The 17,502-nt window shown below is 37.3% G+C and overlaps 1 protein-coding gene across 2 annotated transcripts in view; it reads left to right on the top strand.

The window, feature by feature from the left end:
• LOC115211980 (zinc finger and BTB domain-containing protein 4-like) overlaps nucleotides 1-17,502 on the top strand; it is a 319,288-nt gene that overhangs the window by 173,305 nt on the left and 128,481 nt on the right. For both annotated transcript variants that reach the window (XM_029780755.2, XM_036502983.1), the window contains one exon: nucleotides 11,712-11,747. The gene's annotated coding sequence lies outside the window, so the exon portion shown is untranslated. The remainder of the gene's footprint in view (nucleotides 1-11,711; nucleotides 11,748-17,502) is intronic.

Below are 17,502 nucleotides of genomic sequence, written 5' to 3'. Positions count from 1 at the left end.
CTTACGAGGTTTTTCACGCTGACTACTGATAATTTCTTTTAAAGATTTTATCCTCAATTGTTAATATATATATATATATATATATATATATATATATATAATATATATATATATATATATATATATCATATTATGTTCCTCGTGTATTTTATATTCCCATTTTCTTCGATTCTGAATTTGTACTCTTAAGACTTTAATCTTGTGTCTTCTGCAAACTTTAATTCCACCGCGAGAACTTAGAATAATCACTCTAATAAATCCACCCTAATTACAACCTCTAATATAAAGTGGCTCTCTTCTCTAATTTACTGGATATTCGCTCAAATTCTAAACGCAAGGGAAGATTTCACCACACAACCCGATCCACACACAATTTATTTCGCTTACTGATATTTGCATATGTTCTACAAAATTCCGGTTTTTCCTTTTTTAATGATGACGTTCTATCGTTCTGCTCCACAGCGATGAAACTGTAACAATGCAAGCAGAAATGAATTTAATCCGTTTCATACGCACACATCCACTCTATAACGCTGCGTTTTCTCTGTCACTTTCAATGCGATCAGACGCTGATAGCTATTCAAATACATTAGACTCCCACACGAACAAAATACCGATTTCTCATTGCAGTGCTCTTCCCTCCCATTACCTCCTTTTAGTAGCTTTATCATGGAATTTCTCCAGAACATTGAGAATAAAGTAACTCTAGAATTATACAGCTTCATGTTTCCGATTGCTATACTTGTGTTTGGTCTTTTCTCCCCGTTTAAACATTAGAGTATGTCAACAAAAAATAAATACCGCTCCCATAAGGAAAACCATATATTTTGCCCTGTTATTTCATACGCATTTTTTTTCTGAACGAAATAGTCGGAATATACAAGCATGTGTGATGTGAATAAGTGGTTCTCCTTTAAGCCAGATATATGCAACCACAAACGCTTATATTCTTTTCTAATCCAGACACAAGGCCTGAAATTTTTGTGGAGGAGGCCAGTCGATTACATCGACCCCAGTATGCAACTGGTACTTAATTTATCGACCCCGCAAGTATAAAAGTCAAAGTCGACCTAGGCGGAATTTGAATTCGGAACGTAAAGACAGACGAAAACCGTGAAGCATTTTTTCTACTCTAGGCACAAGGCCCGCAATTTAGGGGGAAAGGGGATCAGTCGATTACATCGTCACCAATATGCACCTGATACTTAATTTATCGACCCCGGAGGGATGAAAGCAAAGTCGACCTCGGCGGAATTTGAACTTAGAACATAGTTAAGCATTTCGCTCGGCGTGCTAACGTTTCTTATTTCTTTATTGCCCACAAGGTGCTAAACTTAGAGGGGACAAACAAGGACAGAAAAAGGGACTAAGTCGATTACATCGACCCCAGTGTGTAAGTGGTACTTAATTTATCGACCCCGGAAGGATGAAAGGCAAAGTCGACATCGGTGGAATTTGAACTCAGAACGTAACGGCAGACGAAATACCTATTTCTTTACTACCCACAGAGAGGACAAACAAGGACAGACAAACGGATTAAGTCGATTATATCGACCCCAGTGCGTAACTGGTACTTATTTAATCGACCCCGAAAGGATGAAAGGCAAAATCGACCTCGGCGGAATTTGAACTCAGAACGTAACGACAGACGAAATACCGCTAAGCTCACCGCCTTCCCAAATGTTTATATTACTGGAGAAGAAAGCGATGTTCTTCTTTTATATTTCCTACGTTGGCCGATTTGGCAGAATAGGAGATAACCAGCTGAGGTTTGTGTAGCTTTTAAATTTTCCCTGATCCAATATTTGGGTGAGCAAGGGGTAACTTTGATGGATCACTTATTTTATGGTGTGATGTGTTTTGTTGGATTCCACTCAGGATGAAGAACATCAAATTACGACATCGGAATGGCTTCTTCAACATTGGCAAAATGATAGCATTTGTAGTTTCGACCCCGTCACCCCGTTTTGGTAAAACTCGGTCAACATTTACAATTTTTAAATATGTTCAAAATCAGGTCGGCCTCCTTCTCGAAAATTGGGTTGTATTTATAAATGTAAGTTAATTGCCAATTCTTTGGTTCAGAATGTGACTAAGTAGGAATCGCCATGTGCTCAGTAAACTGCTCTCATATATATAAAAAAAAACCTCGTTAAAATGACTTCCAAAATGCAACTTTCTACTTTGTAGAGAGAAAAAAACAACCAGGACTCATACATACACCATACGCACGCGCACAGACAAACACACACACATACAGACACACACGCACACACACACTCGCACAGACACACACACACACATATGTGTGTGTTCATACACACACACTCACACGTACTTGGCTTCATTACTTGATTACTCTTAGTAGCAGATCTAATAAGTGTCGACTTTTGAAAATATCTGAAATCTCTGAAGCTTGTGTTGTATATAAGAAATGATTTCGAGATTTTTCTGTGACATCCTCCTCCCCGCCCAACACTTCCATTTCTCCATCATGTGTTTTTTTAACATCTATCTCTGTTCGTTAATCTAAATACCTCTCACCTACATTCTTCATTCATTTATTTATTCATTCATTCATTCATTCTATCACTCAATCCTTTATCTATCCATTCATTAATATTTTTTTATACATAAGCCTATTTTATTGTACGCATCACCATATAAATTTATATTGCTTTTATTGAATGTAAAGCTATTCACTTTGTTGCCAAAATGCACACACACACTTGTGCATGCATGTGCAAACACATACACACATACGGCGTTGATTGTATACAAGTGCGTTTCTTTTTCTCCATTTTCTTTCTCCTTGTCCATGCATTCTTGCAGAGGAGTGTGCACGTGAAGCGCAGAGATATTTCCTTCTCTTTACCATTTCATGAGTGTCAACATAACACATTGTGTTTGTTGCTTTACCCCGTCTCCGCTTATAATTTGATAAAGTATTTTTTTATTTATGTGCATATACGTGTGTGTGTGCGTGAGTGTGCGCATGTGTGTTTGTGTATGTATATAATATACTACCTATCTCTACGTCTCAAGGAAAGAGGGATTTGTAGAATAACATTTTCATTGACAGCAAACTTTTTCGTAATTGATTTATATATCCAGACTTACATCTGCATGTATTCATCTAATCCTGTATATATATATATATATATATATATATATATATATGGATCTTTATAAATATATATGTATTTATATATATAGTAAACAGCAATGGCGATACCGGTTTGACTTTGAATCTCTTTAACAATCAAAATAATGAATTTAATTCCTCTTAATTCTACCTCAGTTCATCTAATTGCATTTATTTATTGCTACTTTTCATAAAAAAGCCTTTATTTTTTTATATTCAATGTGCATTTTCGCTTTTTTTCTCCTTACTTTCCCCATATCTTTTTCCCGTGTAGTTTCTCTTTCTCTCTCTCTCTCTCTCTCTCTCTCTCTTCTCTCTCTCTCTCTCTCTCTCTCTCTCTCTCTGTATATATATATATATATATATATATAGTTTATGTGAAAATACTTTATGTGGCTAGACGATATAGCGTCTAGTTTTCAGAATATTGGCAAACAATCTTTTTTTCATTTTGCCCTTATTTATAATTGTATAATTTTCACGTTACAAGGTATTTTTATATGCCGGTCACTGATAAAATTTTTTAATAAATTTTTATCCTTATATTGGAAGTATAATCAGTTGAGGTGTGTTCTGTTAAGAACGTATTAGGGAAAAATAGAGCTCGTTCACTCTTAGAATTCCCAATTAGCCGGTAGTATTCTTATGGTATGCTACCAATTCTAGTCTTCGGTATTCCTCGTGTGTGAAAATGAAAAGTAAAAAGTAAAAGAGTCGAAAGGAAGAGTAAGAACGGTTAGGCAGTTTTTTAATAATCACTACAAATGTTTCGATACATACAGATTAACGTATATACAGGATTTAAATTTAAATTACGTTATGTAACAATTTACCTGTATAACAAGATCCATATAGATCTCATCAGGCGACATTTAATTGCTGTCTCCATAAGTAAATCTAGATTTTCATGCTACAACATCCATGACTCCTTTGAAAATAAATATCGCCTGAGGAGATACATATGGATCTTCTTATACAGGTAAATTCTTACATAATTTAATTTAAATTTGAATTGAAATTTAAATCCTGCATATACGTGGATCTGTATGTATCGAAGCATTTGTAGTGATCATTAAAAAGCTGCTTAACCAGTCTTACTCTTCCTTTTGACTCTTTTTAACTTTTTACTTCATATATATATATATATATATATATATATATATATATATATGCATGAATCTTCATAAATATATATATCCTTTTATCCGTTTACTGGTTTCAGGCTGGGGCCATGCTGAAACACCGCCTTCCGGTGTTTTGGGGTCTCCTTTTGGTATTGTTTTTGGTGAAGAAGTGAATTGGACGGAGCTCCTCTTCTTTGTGCCTCCTGCGGTGTTGTGGACCGATATATATTGATAACAAGGAGAATGAAGAATCTGAACATTCAAACTTTATGTTCATTTCCAGATGGCTTCTTCATAATATTTCTCCGACACGTGTTTCGATCGTACTGATCGCATATTGTTGCATATTCAATTTATGCATTATTAGTGGTTGACAGAATTCTACCAAATGAAATAATAGCAGAATCACTGTAAATGGTTTTTTTGCTGCATGGGTTTTAAACTATGTTAAATCATTTCGAATGTCCTTTATTTTGAAGTTCATGAATGCATCTGATGAAACCGCTTTCTTTACAACGATGTAACGTTTCCGTCAATCAATTAAAGGAGTCGTTAGAAACGACCGTAATGCATTGACACGTTCTTTCACTCACTGATTCTTTGTCTTTTTGTCTTCTCTTTTCTCTCTCTGCGTCTTTTTCCCTGTTTTTCTTCGTATTTTCTTCTTTATTATGCCCACACAATCTACATAGATTTCGAACTCACTTCCAACATTATTTTATCAATTCCTCCTTCTGCTCTGACCACAAATCTCTCTCATTTGTTTTAATTCTTCAACCGAGAATTTGCATACATCTATCATCTTTATTTCTAAAGAGGGTCGCGTAAACATTAATCGTGTTTTTACTTCCACATCGTACTTGATGCTCTATTATTTGGGGCTTTGTTTCATCGTATTTTTAACATGATTCATAAATGCTTTATACAAGCCAAAAATAGTTCTTTTATTTGACTTCACCGTAAGAGGACACATTGTTTTTTAATCTTTGTTTTTGATGTGGTTACTAGTTTTTACACTACTTCCCGTGTCTTTGCTTCTCCTTTGTTGCATCTCCTAAGTCGCTACTGAAGCAGCAGGTCTATCTCACCGCGTTGAAACTACCAGATTCCTTAGCAAAATAGCTGTCGAATGCTAGAGTCTTGTTTTATATTTGTTACATGTTTTTATCCATTGCACGCATATGTGTGTTTGCATGTGTTAAGCTCCTGTGTGTGTGTACTTAACTACACACATATATATGCACACACAGGTGCAATTCTAACGAACATGCATACATAAATTGGCGACATAATATTTTCCCGTTTAATGCTTTTCTCTCTTCTCTTAACACTAATTCCTACCAGGAGACACTAGACGGCCTATTCCATTGTCCACCTACAATACATAACAACAAACTCATGATATCCATTATAACTCTTCTATACCGCGCACTAAACCCTACACCACCCACCGGAACAATATGATAATTAACTTAATTAAATGCATTAAATATTTCACTCATAAGTCTGTACTCTGACATCAGTAAAAGAAACAATTCTTTTTCACAAATTAATCAAAATTTCACGAACAAATATTCTTACCTGATTAATTGCTGTTTCTCTTCATCCATTCTACCTGTCGGTCAAATTAGACTTGTCCGCCTTCCTATGCTGTTCCCAAAACATGCCGACCAACCAGCGAATTCGCACGAACACATAAACAAACTGACACACTAACTTCTATTAAATCACTGCCTTCAATTGATAGCGAATTTTACACCTGCCAATTGTCTACATACATACACAAATACATACATACATATATTATACACACGTATACACGTATGTATATACATATACATATGTATACACACATGCATATGTATAACTGTTTGTACATCCATATCTATTCATGTGTATACATATACATGTATTTATAAACATTGGCACACAGCCCCCCCCACATATATATATATATCTACATGCATATGTGTATGTATAATCATCTTTCAATCTCTCTATCACCGTTCCTCTGTCTAACTCTCCCTCTTTCTCTACCATATTCTTCTTCTTATTATTATTATTATTATTATGATTATTATTAGTTATAAAGCTTACTTCACAACTAATATAAACATATATACTCTCTTTTATGCATCGAGTTCATTCATTTGTTAGTAAAAGGAATATGAAAATGTGTATATATATATATTGGTGTGTGTATATTTATATATATATGTGTATATGCATGCACACACAATATGCATGATTATATACATGTGTATATTTGTATATACATGTATATATATATATATATATATATACATATATATATATATATATATATATATATATATACACCGAATATATTTACATATATGCATAATACACACAAACGCACACACACAGATATATACATACATATTCGTGTATATGTGTGTATATATATATATATATATATATATATATATATATTCACGACGTCCACACATAGTTACAACACAATCTCCAATTATGTTTTATTTCGTTAAATTGCTATCTTCCATTTATTTCTTTTCCCTGCTCTTCTTATATTTTCGAATTTTGTTTTTGTTTTTCCGTCCGCTTCTTTCCTCTCTACCCGTGTTCAGTGTTGGCCAAAGATAACTGAGAAAGAAGGCGAGTTCCGAGAGAACCTAATTATAGAACTGACATATTAATCTGATGGTTTGTTGCCGATGCGATATCAGGTCTGTGATGCTGGAAATTAACTTGCATTAGTTTGGGGATGATGAACATAAGTCGGAACACATTAAATGGCTGTCAGTTGCTTGGCTCGTGCATTCGACATCATGTGGTTAGTAAAAAAATCGATGATTTCTGCTTGTCTGTAGAAGAATTCTAATGGTGTTCTACTGCGCAGGGTAATTTATGTCATGGTTGGTTATATTTGATAACGAGGTTGGTATAAGCGTTCTCGTCTCGTTAACAGTCACGCTTTCTCTCTGTAGCTGGGTCATTCACCTCTTTTCTGAACAGCGAACGCAGTCCTTCTTGCCGTAAATACGTATCGGAGCGTCTTGCCGTAAATTGGTATCAGAGATGAAAGTTTTGCGCAGTATGGCTGTGTGGTAAGAAGCTTGCTTTCCAACCACAGAATTCTGGGTTCAGTCCCACTGCGTGCGTGACACCATGGGCGAGTGTCTTCAATTATAGCCTCGGATTGACCTACGACTTGCGAGTGGATTTGGTAGACGGAAACTGAAATATTATATATATATATATATATATATATATATATACATACAAAGTTTAGAGGACTGACCACTAAAAGTGGACAGTCTATATGCTAGATATAGACGGCAAAATCGCCATTTTCCACGAAGAAGTGTTCTCAAGAAAAAATTCAGCAAAAAAACAAAGTGTAAAAATAATTTTTAATCGGACTTTTTAAAAATATGCTAGGCCACTGGTTTTAATTGATTTATAATAATTTCTACCCTTATTTAATTTTATATATATATATGTACATGTGTGTATGTGTGTTTTTGACCCCCACCCAACCATCATTTGACAGCTGATGTAGGTGTGTTTACGTCCCCGTAGGTTAGTGGTTCGGCAAAAGATTCTGATAGAATAAGTACTAAGCTTAAAGAAATAAGTCGTCGGGTCGATTTGTTCGACTGAAGGCGGTACGCGATGCTATAGTAGAAAACACTTGGTCAAGGTGCCATCCGGAAGCAAGCTTCTTACCACACCACCACGCCTGCGCCTATATACACGAAATGTATTTATGTTACCGTTGTAATCATAGCAGCCAATTCAGCTATAACGAACAGCATAGAGACAAAGTCAGGGAATATTGGAGTTTTAACGCGGCCAGAAATAGCCAAGTCTCTCTGAGGTCATAAACCAGGACGCTTCAGGATATGCAGTCCTAGATACACGTAGACAGGGATGGAGGCGAATACAAGGCTGTTCATCAAAGACCCTCTCAGTCGGGATTGGTGTAGGCCTAAACAATAATATGAATACACACACGCACACACACGCACACACACACACACGTACGCATGCACGCACACACACACATACACACATAAAAAGTCGCCATGATTGACTGCTAACTCCAAAAGTTCTTTTATTCTCTCTTTGTTTATTTTCTGGTGTTCCTTTCTGTCTCGAAACGGAAATGACTTTCTCACCTTCCCGAGCGTCAAACGAATACACCTGCTTCATCTTTACACACCTGTCTTCATCTTTTGATTTTCTGTAAATGTCAACTACATATATATATGTGTGTGTGTGTGTGTGTGTGTGTGTGTGTGTGTGTGTTTGTGTGTATGTATGTTTGTATGTTTCTATGTATGTATATATAATATACTATAATATGAGTGGCTAATTCGCAATCTTACAGCCTAAAGGCAGAAATATATACGTCACTAATGTGAGAAAAGTAGATCTTATAAGTTGACAAGGCGAGCTGAGTTTAACCCGAGGCGCGGTGAGAGAGCCACCGATGAGCATTAAGAATACGTAAGAATTAAAATGCGAAATCCTCGATGCTCTGGCTATATCTGCAGCTGTAGGGAGTTTGCCTCCCTTGTCAGACATTAAGATAGTGTTTCTGTGGTTATTGAGTTGTTTTGACACTTATTTCTAGCAATGCTGGTGCTGTGTGGAACCCTTTGTCCCTTTAGTGACGTCTATATTTCTGCCTTATTGGTATATAAAACACAACAACAACAACAACAACAAAAATCACACACAGACACTCACAGAAACACATCTATACACATCGCACCAGCACATACACATACACATGCACACACCTATACACACGTACATATTATGGGCATAGGATCATACCTTTCAGTGCAGGGGTCTGTCGATTAAATTGATTCCAGTACTTGACTGGTTCTCAATTTCTTCGAAAACAGACGGATGACCCGAAAGATTTTCGGCTCCGAACCGAAGATACATGATCCAAGTTTTTTAGCGATACTGTGAAAATTCTTGTATAATCCTGACTTAACAGATTTAGTAATAAAATATTCATGAATATTTCTAAGCATGTTTTTCCATGAGTATTTATTAATAAAGAAATGTTCAAGTATTTAGAAAATCACGAATGAGAACAGCAAAGTTTACAATGAAAAACTTCGCCATGATGTCACGAAGAATCCAAAGAATATGAAAATCATCAGTTTTATACGTATCACTAATTATTAATAATAGAGTCGCCAGTGGAACAAATAAGACTGAAGCTTTCTTTTCGAAATCTGGAATTTTTAAGATTGAAAATATTGAAAACAGAAACTTCCATGAAAAGATGCGTCTTCATTTCGTGATATTGAATCATAGAGATTTCTTTAAAGCTGGCATCTTCGGAATCTTAATGGAGATACCCACGCCTTATTCCTACCCGTATTCTTACATCAAACTGTCAGTCCTTCTGACTGCGAAGAATTCTTGCAGAAACCTGCGCTTTGATTTATATTATCACGAATCATTCTTTTGTTGCATTGCATGCCGGTATTGTTTATTCGGTTATGAAATATTCTTGAAATCTCTCAACACACACACGCACGCACACATGGTCACTTACACACTTAGACACAATCACACAAGCTCAAGAACATATATCTTATATTGAATACATGCCTATACATGTGTCTATACATACTAATATCACACACACACACACGCGTATACAAATACATAATTTGGGTATACATACACAGAGTGTGCGTGTGTGGGCATATGTATGTATGTGTGTATGTATGCATGCATGTATGTATGTATGTATGTATGTATGTATATATATATATATATATATATATATATATATATATATATATATATATATATATATATATATATATAAATGGAACAAAAACGCAATAGAGAGCATTAAAACGTTCGGACAGATAGACGATACAAAGGCAGACAAGAGAAACAACAATTAGAAGGACAGGCAAAAAGAAGGCTGGTCATTCTTAGCTTTCTTTCATCAGTCAATATTGACATACATGTCAACAACAAATTGTTGAAATAAATCCTTACTATGCTCAGCTCAAAGAAGCTGGTATTTTTATATCTGAACCGACAAGCTAGAAAAATAGCTATATCATATAGAACAATAGCTTCACCGTATCCAGGTGAGTGTGCGATGGTACTGAAAAGGCCACATGTCAAGTGGAACACGCATTTATCACGGTTCCTTTTGATGTTTGAATAGGTCTCGTTATAGAGGTCTATCAGACGTTTGTGGGGAATGATTGCTGGGATGTTGAGCTGAATCTGTAGTCTTTCTGTTTCTTAACAATTTTAGGCATTCTTGAAGCTCTTTTATGGTAAATATACCAGTCTAGATTGGCAGGTTATCATTTTGCGGTTAGTACTTAGTTCATGAGGCAACCTTGTGATACCGTCAAAAGGATTGTAGTCACATTAGTTTCTGATGCCATTAATCCAGTTCTTCTAGGTTAATGACAGCCAGCTCGTATGTGCAAATGTGGAATTTGACACGGGGATAAGTGATATGTCTAAAGACCTCCCTTGTTCCGTTCAAAAACGTTGTTTTAGTAGCATCAAAGCTGAGTTGATCCGTAAGATCTTTCATGTACTTGCCATTTCTGTGGGTATTTTTGGCTGCAAGTAAAGACTAAATTTACAAGCCCAAGCAGAATATTTATTAAGAGAATTAGAAGACAGTGGGATGATTTCTGCATTGATCAGAATATACATACATACATACATGCATATATACATGTACATAAACTTATATATATATATGCATTGATATGTGCATACAAACACATGCCCAGAAACACACACTCACAGACACAGACACATAGATACACACATACACATAGATACACACATACACACACATCTGCATATGCTATAAAGAAGTTGATGTTTAGTTTTATGTTAAGTTTTTGGCTTTTACTTTGATGCAGTAGAAAATATACATATATATTATGTATATATATATATATATATATATACACATATATATATACACACATATATATATACATGTATATATATATATATATACATATATATATATACATATATGAGTATGTATATGTATATGTCTATGCACAGGGTTGGCCAAAAGTCACCCGTTAGTAAATCAAAATTCCATTTTTACTTAAAATTCCATTTTATTTATTGATTCCAATTAGGAATGTTTAATAATTGAATGCTGTGAGTTAAAATCACCGTTCTTCAACATTTGTTTATTTATTGGCGGAGTCTCTTATAAAATATTTTTTTTTTGTTTTTATCTCGGAATTAAATGGTTCTGACCAACCCTGTGTGTATGCTAATTATATGTATGTATTTATGATGTATATATATATATAAATATATGTGTGTGTGTGTGTGTGTGTGTGTGTGTGTGTGTGTGCATATTATTTGTTTTATTCATTGGGTTCATTAGGTTTTAATTTTTTTCTTTCATTTATTTTCAGAAAAATCGCTGAAGTTTATTTTTACCCAAGCTTTAGGTAAGTTTCTCACCTATTTTAAAAGTAAATAATCAAACCATGCTTATCATACATATTGCTTTAGAGACAATTGTTGTTGTTGTTAGTGGTACATGATCTCAAGATGAGCCCTTTAATGGAACAGACCAGCCTTGATTATGTTATTTTCCTCGCAGACAAATTATACCAAAAGTTCTTTGCGTTTCAAGAAAGCACGATCTAATTTAACTGTCGTTTAAAGCAGAACGCACGAGTTGTTAGTGATTGTTCGACGATGTGTAGGGTACGAAGGTTGAGTCTGGTTATGGCTCTCACTGCCGATGTCTTTGTTACAAATAATTATTATGTAGCCTTGTGGGATTTTGAAATGATAGGTTGAGAAGTAGCCGTTAACATTAACCAGAACGGTATAAGGCGCGAACTGGCAGAAACGTTAGCACGCCGGGTAAAATGCATAGCGGTATTTCGTCTGCTGCTACGTTCTGAGTTCAAATTCCGCCGAGGTCGACTTTGCCTTTCATCCTTTCGGGGTCGATTAAATAAGTACCAGTTACGCACTCGGGACGATATAATCGATTTAATCCGTTTATCTGTCCTTGTTCGTCGTCTCTGTGTATGGCCCCTTGTGGGCAGTAAAGAAATAAGAACTGTGTAGAAGCGAATCTGATGACCAAATTTGTGAAAAATGCATTGGTAGGACACCGAGTGGCTTTTGGTCTTTTATTCTTTTATTTGTTTCAGTCATTTGACTGCGGCCATGCTGGAGAACACCCTTTAGTCGAGTAAATCGACCCCAGGATTTATTCTTTGTAAACCTCGTATAGGAACGTAAACACACCAGCATCGGTCAAGCGATGTTGGGGGGACAAACACAGACACACAAACAAATACATATATGTATATATATATATATATATATATATATATATACGACGAGCTTCTTTCAGTTTCCGACTACGAAATCCACTCACAACGCTTTGGTCGGCCCGAGGCTATAATAGAAGACACTTGCCCAAGGTGTCATGCAGTGAGACTGAACCCGGAACCATGCGGTTGGTAAGCAAGCTACTTATCACGCAGCCAGTGTTGCGCCTTGTTTATTTTATAGTAAGTTCAGTAGGAGTACATAAGATTATGAAGAGTCGAAATGAAATTGGATTCCTCATGTAATGCAGTTCCATGGCACTCGAAGTTTAGCGAATATTGTCAGTCACAAATAAATGTCCTATAACATAAGGCAGAGGGAAATCACAAAAAAAAACATAATGATGGAATATTTGAGGCTAGGGCATCCTGCAGAGTTGTGGCTGCGATTAACTGGAGCAACGTGAAATAAAGTGTCTTATTCAAGAACACAACACGCAGCCCGGTTTGGGAATCGAACTCGCAACCTCACGATCGAAAGCTCGACGCTCTAACCACTGAGCCATGCGCCTTCACTCACACACACATATATATATATATACATATACATATATATAGAATATATATATGTATATGTGTGTGTGTGTGTGTGTGTGTGTGCATTAATAAGAATAATAAGGATAATATATAAATACGTTTCTGCCACTATAACATGGCTGTTCTATAAAGAACCGTGTTGCTACATTTTAACCCTAGCAAAACGTTTGTTTTTTCCAGCTGGTTAACGACACGCAACCTGCGTGCGACGAGCGAATCACTCCTCTCCAGGTCGGCAAGACCAGTAGACCATGGTTTCTGAGTCTTTGCCCTTCATCGTTACTGGACTCCTTGCCTGCTGTATAAACAGAGAAACGGCAGACAATCTCTGGTCTTGTAAGTAGCAAAGTAGCTAGGATAAACCAAAGTCATAGCAAGTATAAGGGCAGACAAATCACAAACCCCTTCATGTAGATGGCTCTGCTCGATTGTTGCCGTGGCCGATGCCAGCGCCGCATAACTGGCCCGGTTAAAAGTACTCTTCAATTGTCTGGCAATATGCTGTGCTTGAGAAGACCTGTTGAGTCAAGTGAAATCATAGTCGTGGCCGAGTGGCACCCGTGCCGGAGGCACTTAAAAACCACCATTCGAGCGTGGCCGATACCAGTGCCGCCTGACTGGCTCGCGTGCCGGAGACACTTAAAAAGCACCATTCAAGTGTGGTCGATACCAGTGCCGCCGAACTGGCTCCCGTGCCGGTGGCACGTAAGAAGCACAATTTGAGCGTGGTCGAGCCTAGTGCCGCCTGACTGGTTCCTGTGCTGGTGGCACGTAAACAGCACCTACTACATTCTCGAAGTGGTTGGCGTTAGGAAGAGCATCCAGCTGTAGAAAACTTGCCTGATCAGATTGGAATCTGGCACTGCCTCATGGCTTACCAGTCCTCAGTCAAACCGTCCAACCCATGCCAGCATGGAAAACGGATGTTAAACAATGATGATGAGGAGGAGGAGGTGGATGATGTTGATGATGATGATGAGGTATTATAATAATGATGATGAATGTGTTGATATGGAGATTATGGTGGTTACCATAAATATAATAAGCTAATAAATGGAATGATAGCGATGATGGTGTTGGGAAAGAGAGTGTGGATGATTTAAATGACAACGAGCGTAATATTGATGATGGTGATGGTGATGATGATGATTAAGATCATATCGATGACGTTGATTATTTGCGAAGACGTGGACGTCGACGATGATTGATCAAAAATAGCCTCAATAGAAGCCACCAGGACAATAAGATGCCGACGGCGGAGGCAGTGCGTGTTGAGGCTGCAGCTGCTGCAGCTGATGATGATGACCATGACGATGATGATGATGTTGACGATAAGGGTAATGGTGACGGTGATGAGGTCGACGATCGCAATGTTAAAAACGGAGATCCGCTGGTGATGATGATGTTCAAGAAGATGGTGATGACGATGGTGATGATAGCGATTATGATGGTGATGATGATGATGGTGATGATGATGGTGATGATGGTGATGATGATGATGATGATGATGATGATAGTGATGATGATGATGATGATGATGATGATGATGGTGATGATAGTGATGATGATGCTGATGATGGTGGTGAAAAACAAGATATTCATGATGATGCTGATGATGATGATGGTGATGATGATGGTGATGATGGTGGTGGTGGTGAAAAACAAGATATTCATGATGATGATGATGATGGTGATGACGACGACGATAACGACGAATGAGATCTTTTTCAAATTAGACGACGCCAATGATTAATGAATAGGAAATATCAACAATCTATGGAGAACTTAAGAGAGGAGGACGACGACAACGGCGGAGATATAATTAGAGATGTTGTTGGAGGCGATGGTGGCGATGAAGATTAGGCGAATGGGGAGGAAGCGGGGGTGGCGGGAAATAAGAACGATGATGGCGAGGATGATTACGATGATATAAAAGACGATTCTCAGTGAATGATGAGACTACTTGCCTGCATCTTTATGATCTTTCTAGTTCAAATAGCCAATATTTCTCTTAAAACGAAGATAGATGATAATGAAAGCGATTTAAAGTTTGGTTAGACTTCAAAATATCCACATCTAATTTCTTTAATTTATCTCCCACTTTTTTCTCTGGCTATTCAACCATTTACGGCCCCATGAAGACATTATACAGAAATGAATACAATTTTTGGCTGTGGTTGTCGCTAGGGAATAATTCAATCTGAATCCATTTCAATCGAGTTCAACCATATTTTTTTCATATTTAACAGCCATCTTAATAACTTGGGTTTGTTTGTGGATACATTTGGATATCTGACCCTAATGCATTGGAAGCCATATTACACAAGTAATGGATATTATACATACAAACACATTAATATACACACATATTCACTTATATATTCTTTTGAGCTGCCGCTTAGTTGTATCACGATTTTCGATCAATATCGTTTCATCTTTATCTCTGTGACTAACCCTCTTAATAACTCACTGATAAAAATAACTCAGCGCTTTTCATCGGGAATCGCTTCATACCCGACACTGTCATAGCAACACATAAAGAATATCACGGCGTTTGTTTGTTTCCGAACTTAAATATATTTAAATAACGAAAGCCAATGTTTACTATTTATCTATATCCCTTTCTTTCTTTCTTTCTTTCTTTCTTCCTTTCTTTTTTGCCCCCGCCCCCTCTCTCTCTCTATATATATATGGCCCAGTGGTTAGGGCAGCGGACTCGCGGTCGTAGGATCGCGGTTTCGATTCCCAGACCGGGCGTAGTGAGTGTTTATTGAGCGAAAACACCTAAAACTTCACGAGACTCCGACAGGGGGTTGTGGCAATCCCTTCTGTACTCTTTTGCCACAACTTTCTCTCACTCTTTCTTCTGTTGGCCTGCTCGCTTAGCCAGCGGGGCGGCGTCATTTGAAGGCTAAAACAATGCGAAGCGCATTGTGACCAGCGATGTGTAGCAACATCTGATAGCCTGGTCGGTCACGGTGATCATAGTGATATATATATCTTTACACACACACACACACACACACACACACACACACACACAAACTTCAAGGCATAAAAGTGGAGAGTGGAGACGTGCACATGTTTAGAATTGATTCATTAAAAACCTTTTCTCTCTATTATGTTCCGACACGTGTTTCTGCTGAATAAGTGCCTTAAAACCCTTTGATATGATTGTTTCGTGTATTTGAATGATTTAACGGTCGGTACTTGGTGAGGGCATTCAATTCAACAAGTTCCTTTCCTATGTGACAGTGGCTGCGTCGTTGCATTGTATTGTGGCAGTTGCCCATGTATTCAGAATGCTGGCCTTGCGCAAAAATTTGAAACCATTATTACTTTTGCATTTCGAGGCGGTGAACTGGTTGGCTCGTTAGCGCCGGACAATATACTTCGCGGCGTTTCTTCTGGCTTTTCGTTCTGATCTCAAATTCCACCGATGTTGATTTCTGCCTTTAATCCTTTCGGGATATGATAAGTACCAGTCACACACTGGGGTCAATGTAATTGACTTGCCCCTTCCCTCAAATTGCCGGCCTTCAGCCTATTGTCGGAAGGATTGTTTCTCTTCTGCTTCTTTATATCCGAAATCCGTTAAACAGCTGTCTGTTGTATCTTTAACTTGTTAAGTAATATTCCTTTTCTACTCCAGGCACAAGGCTTGAAATTTGGGGGGGAGGGGCCAAACGATTACATCGACCCCAGTACACAACTGGTACTTAATTCATCGACTCTGAAAGGATGAAAGACAAAGTCGACCTCGGCGGAATTTGAATTCAGAACGTAAAGACAGACAAAATATCTATTTCTTTACTGCCCACAAGGGGCTAAACACAGAGAGGACAAACAATGACAAACAGATTAAGTCAATTAAATCGACCCCAGTGCGTAACTGGTACTTATTTAATTGACCACGAAAGGATGAAAGGCAAAGTCGACCTCGACGAAATTTGAACTCAGAACGTAGTGGCAGACAAAATACCTATTTCTTTACTACTCACAAGGGGCTAAACACAGAGGAAACAAACAAGGACAGACAGACAGGTTAAGTCGGTTATATCGACCCCAGTGCGTAACTGGTACTTATTTAATCGACCCCGAAAGGATGAAAGGCAAAGTCGACCTCGGCGGAATTTGAACTCGGAACGTAACTGCAGACAAAATACCGCTAAGCATTTCGTCCGACGTGCTTACGTTTCTGCCAGCACGCCGCCTTATATAATATTCTTATATAACATTCCATTTCATTTATATGCTTGTTTTTCTCCATATCACACTTGATCTAAAACCTCATTGTTTCTATCCTTTATAAGGT

The sequence above is a fragment of the Octopus sinensis genome, linkage group LG5 (genome assembly GCF_006345805.1).
Source record: "Octopus sinensis linkage group LG5, ASM634580v1, whole genome shotgun sequence".
Classification (NCBI taxonomy): Eukaryota; Metazoa; Mollusca; class Cephalopoda; order Octopoda; family Octopodidae; genus Octopus; species Octopus sinensis.
This window is presented reverse-complemented; position numbering and strand designations above follow the sequence as displayed.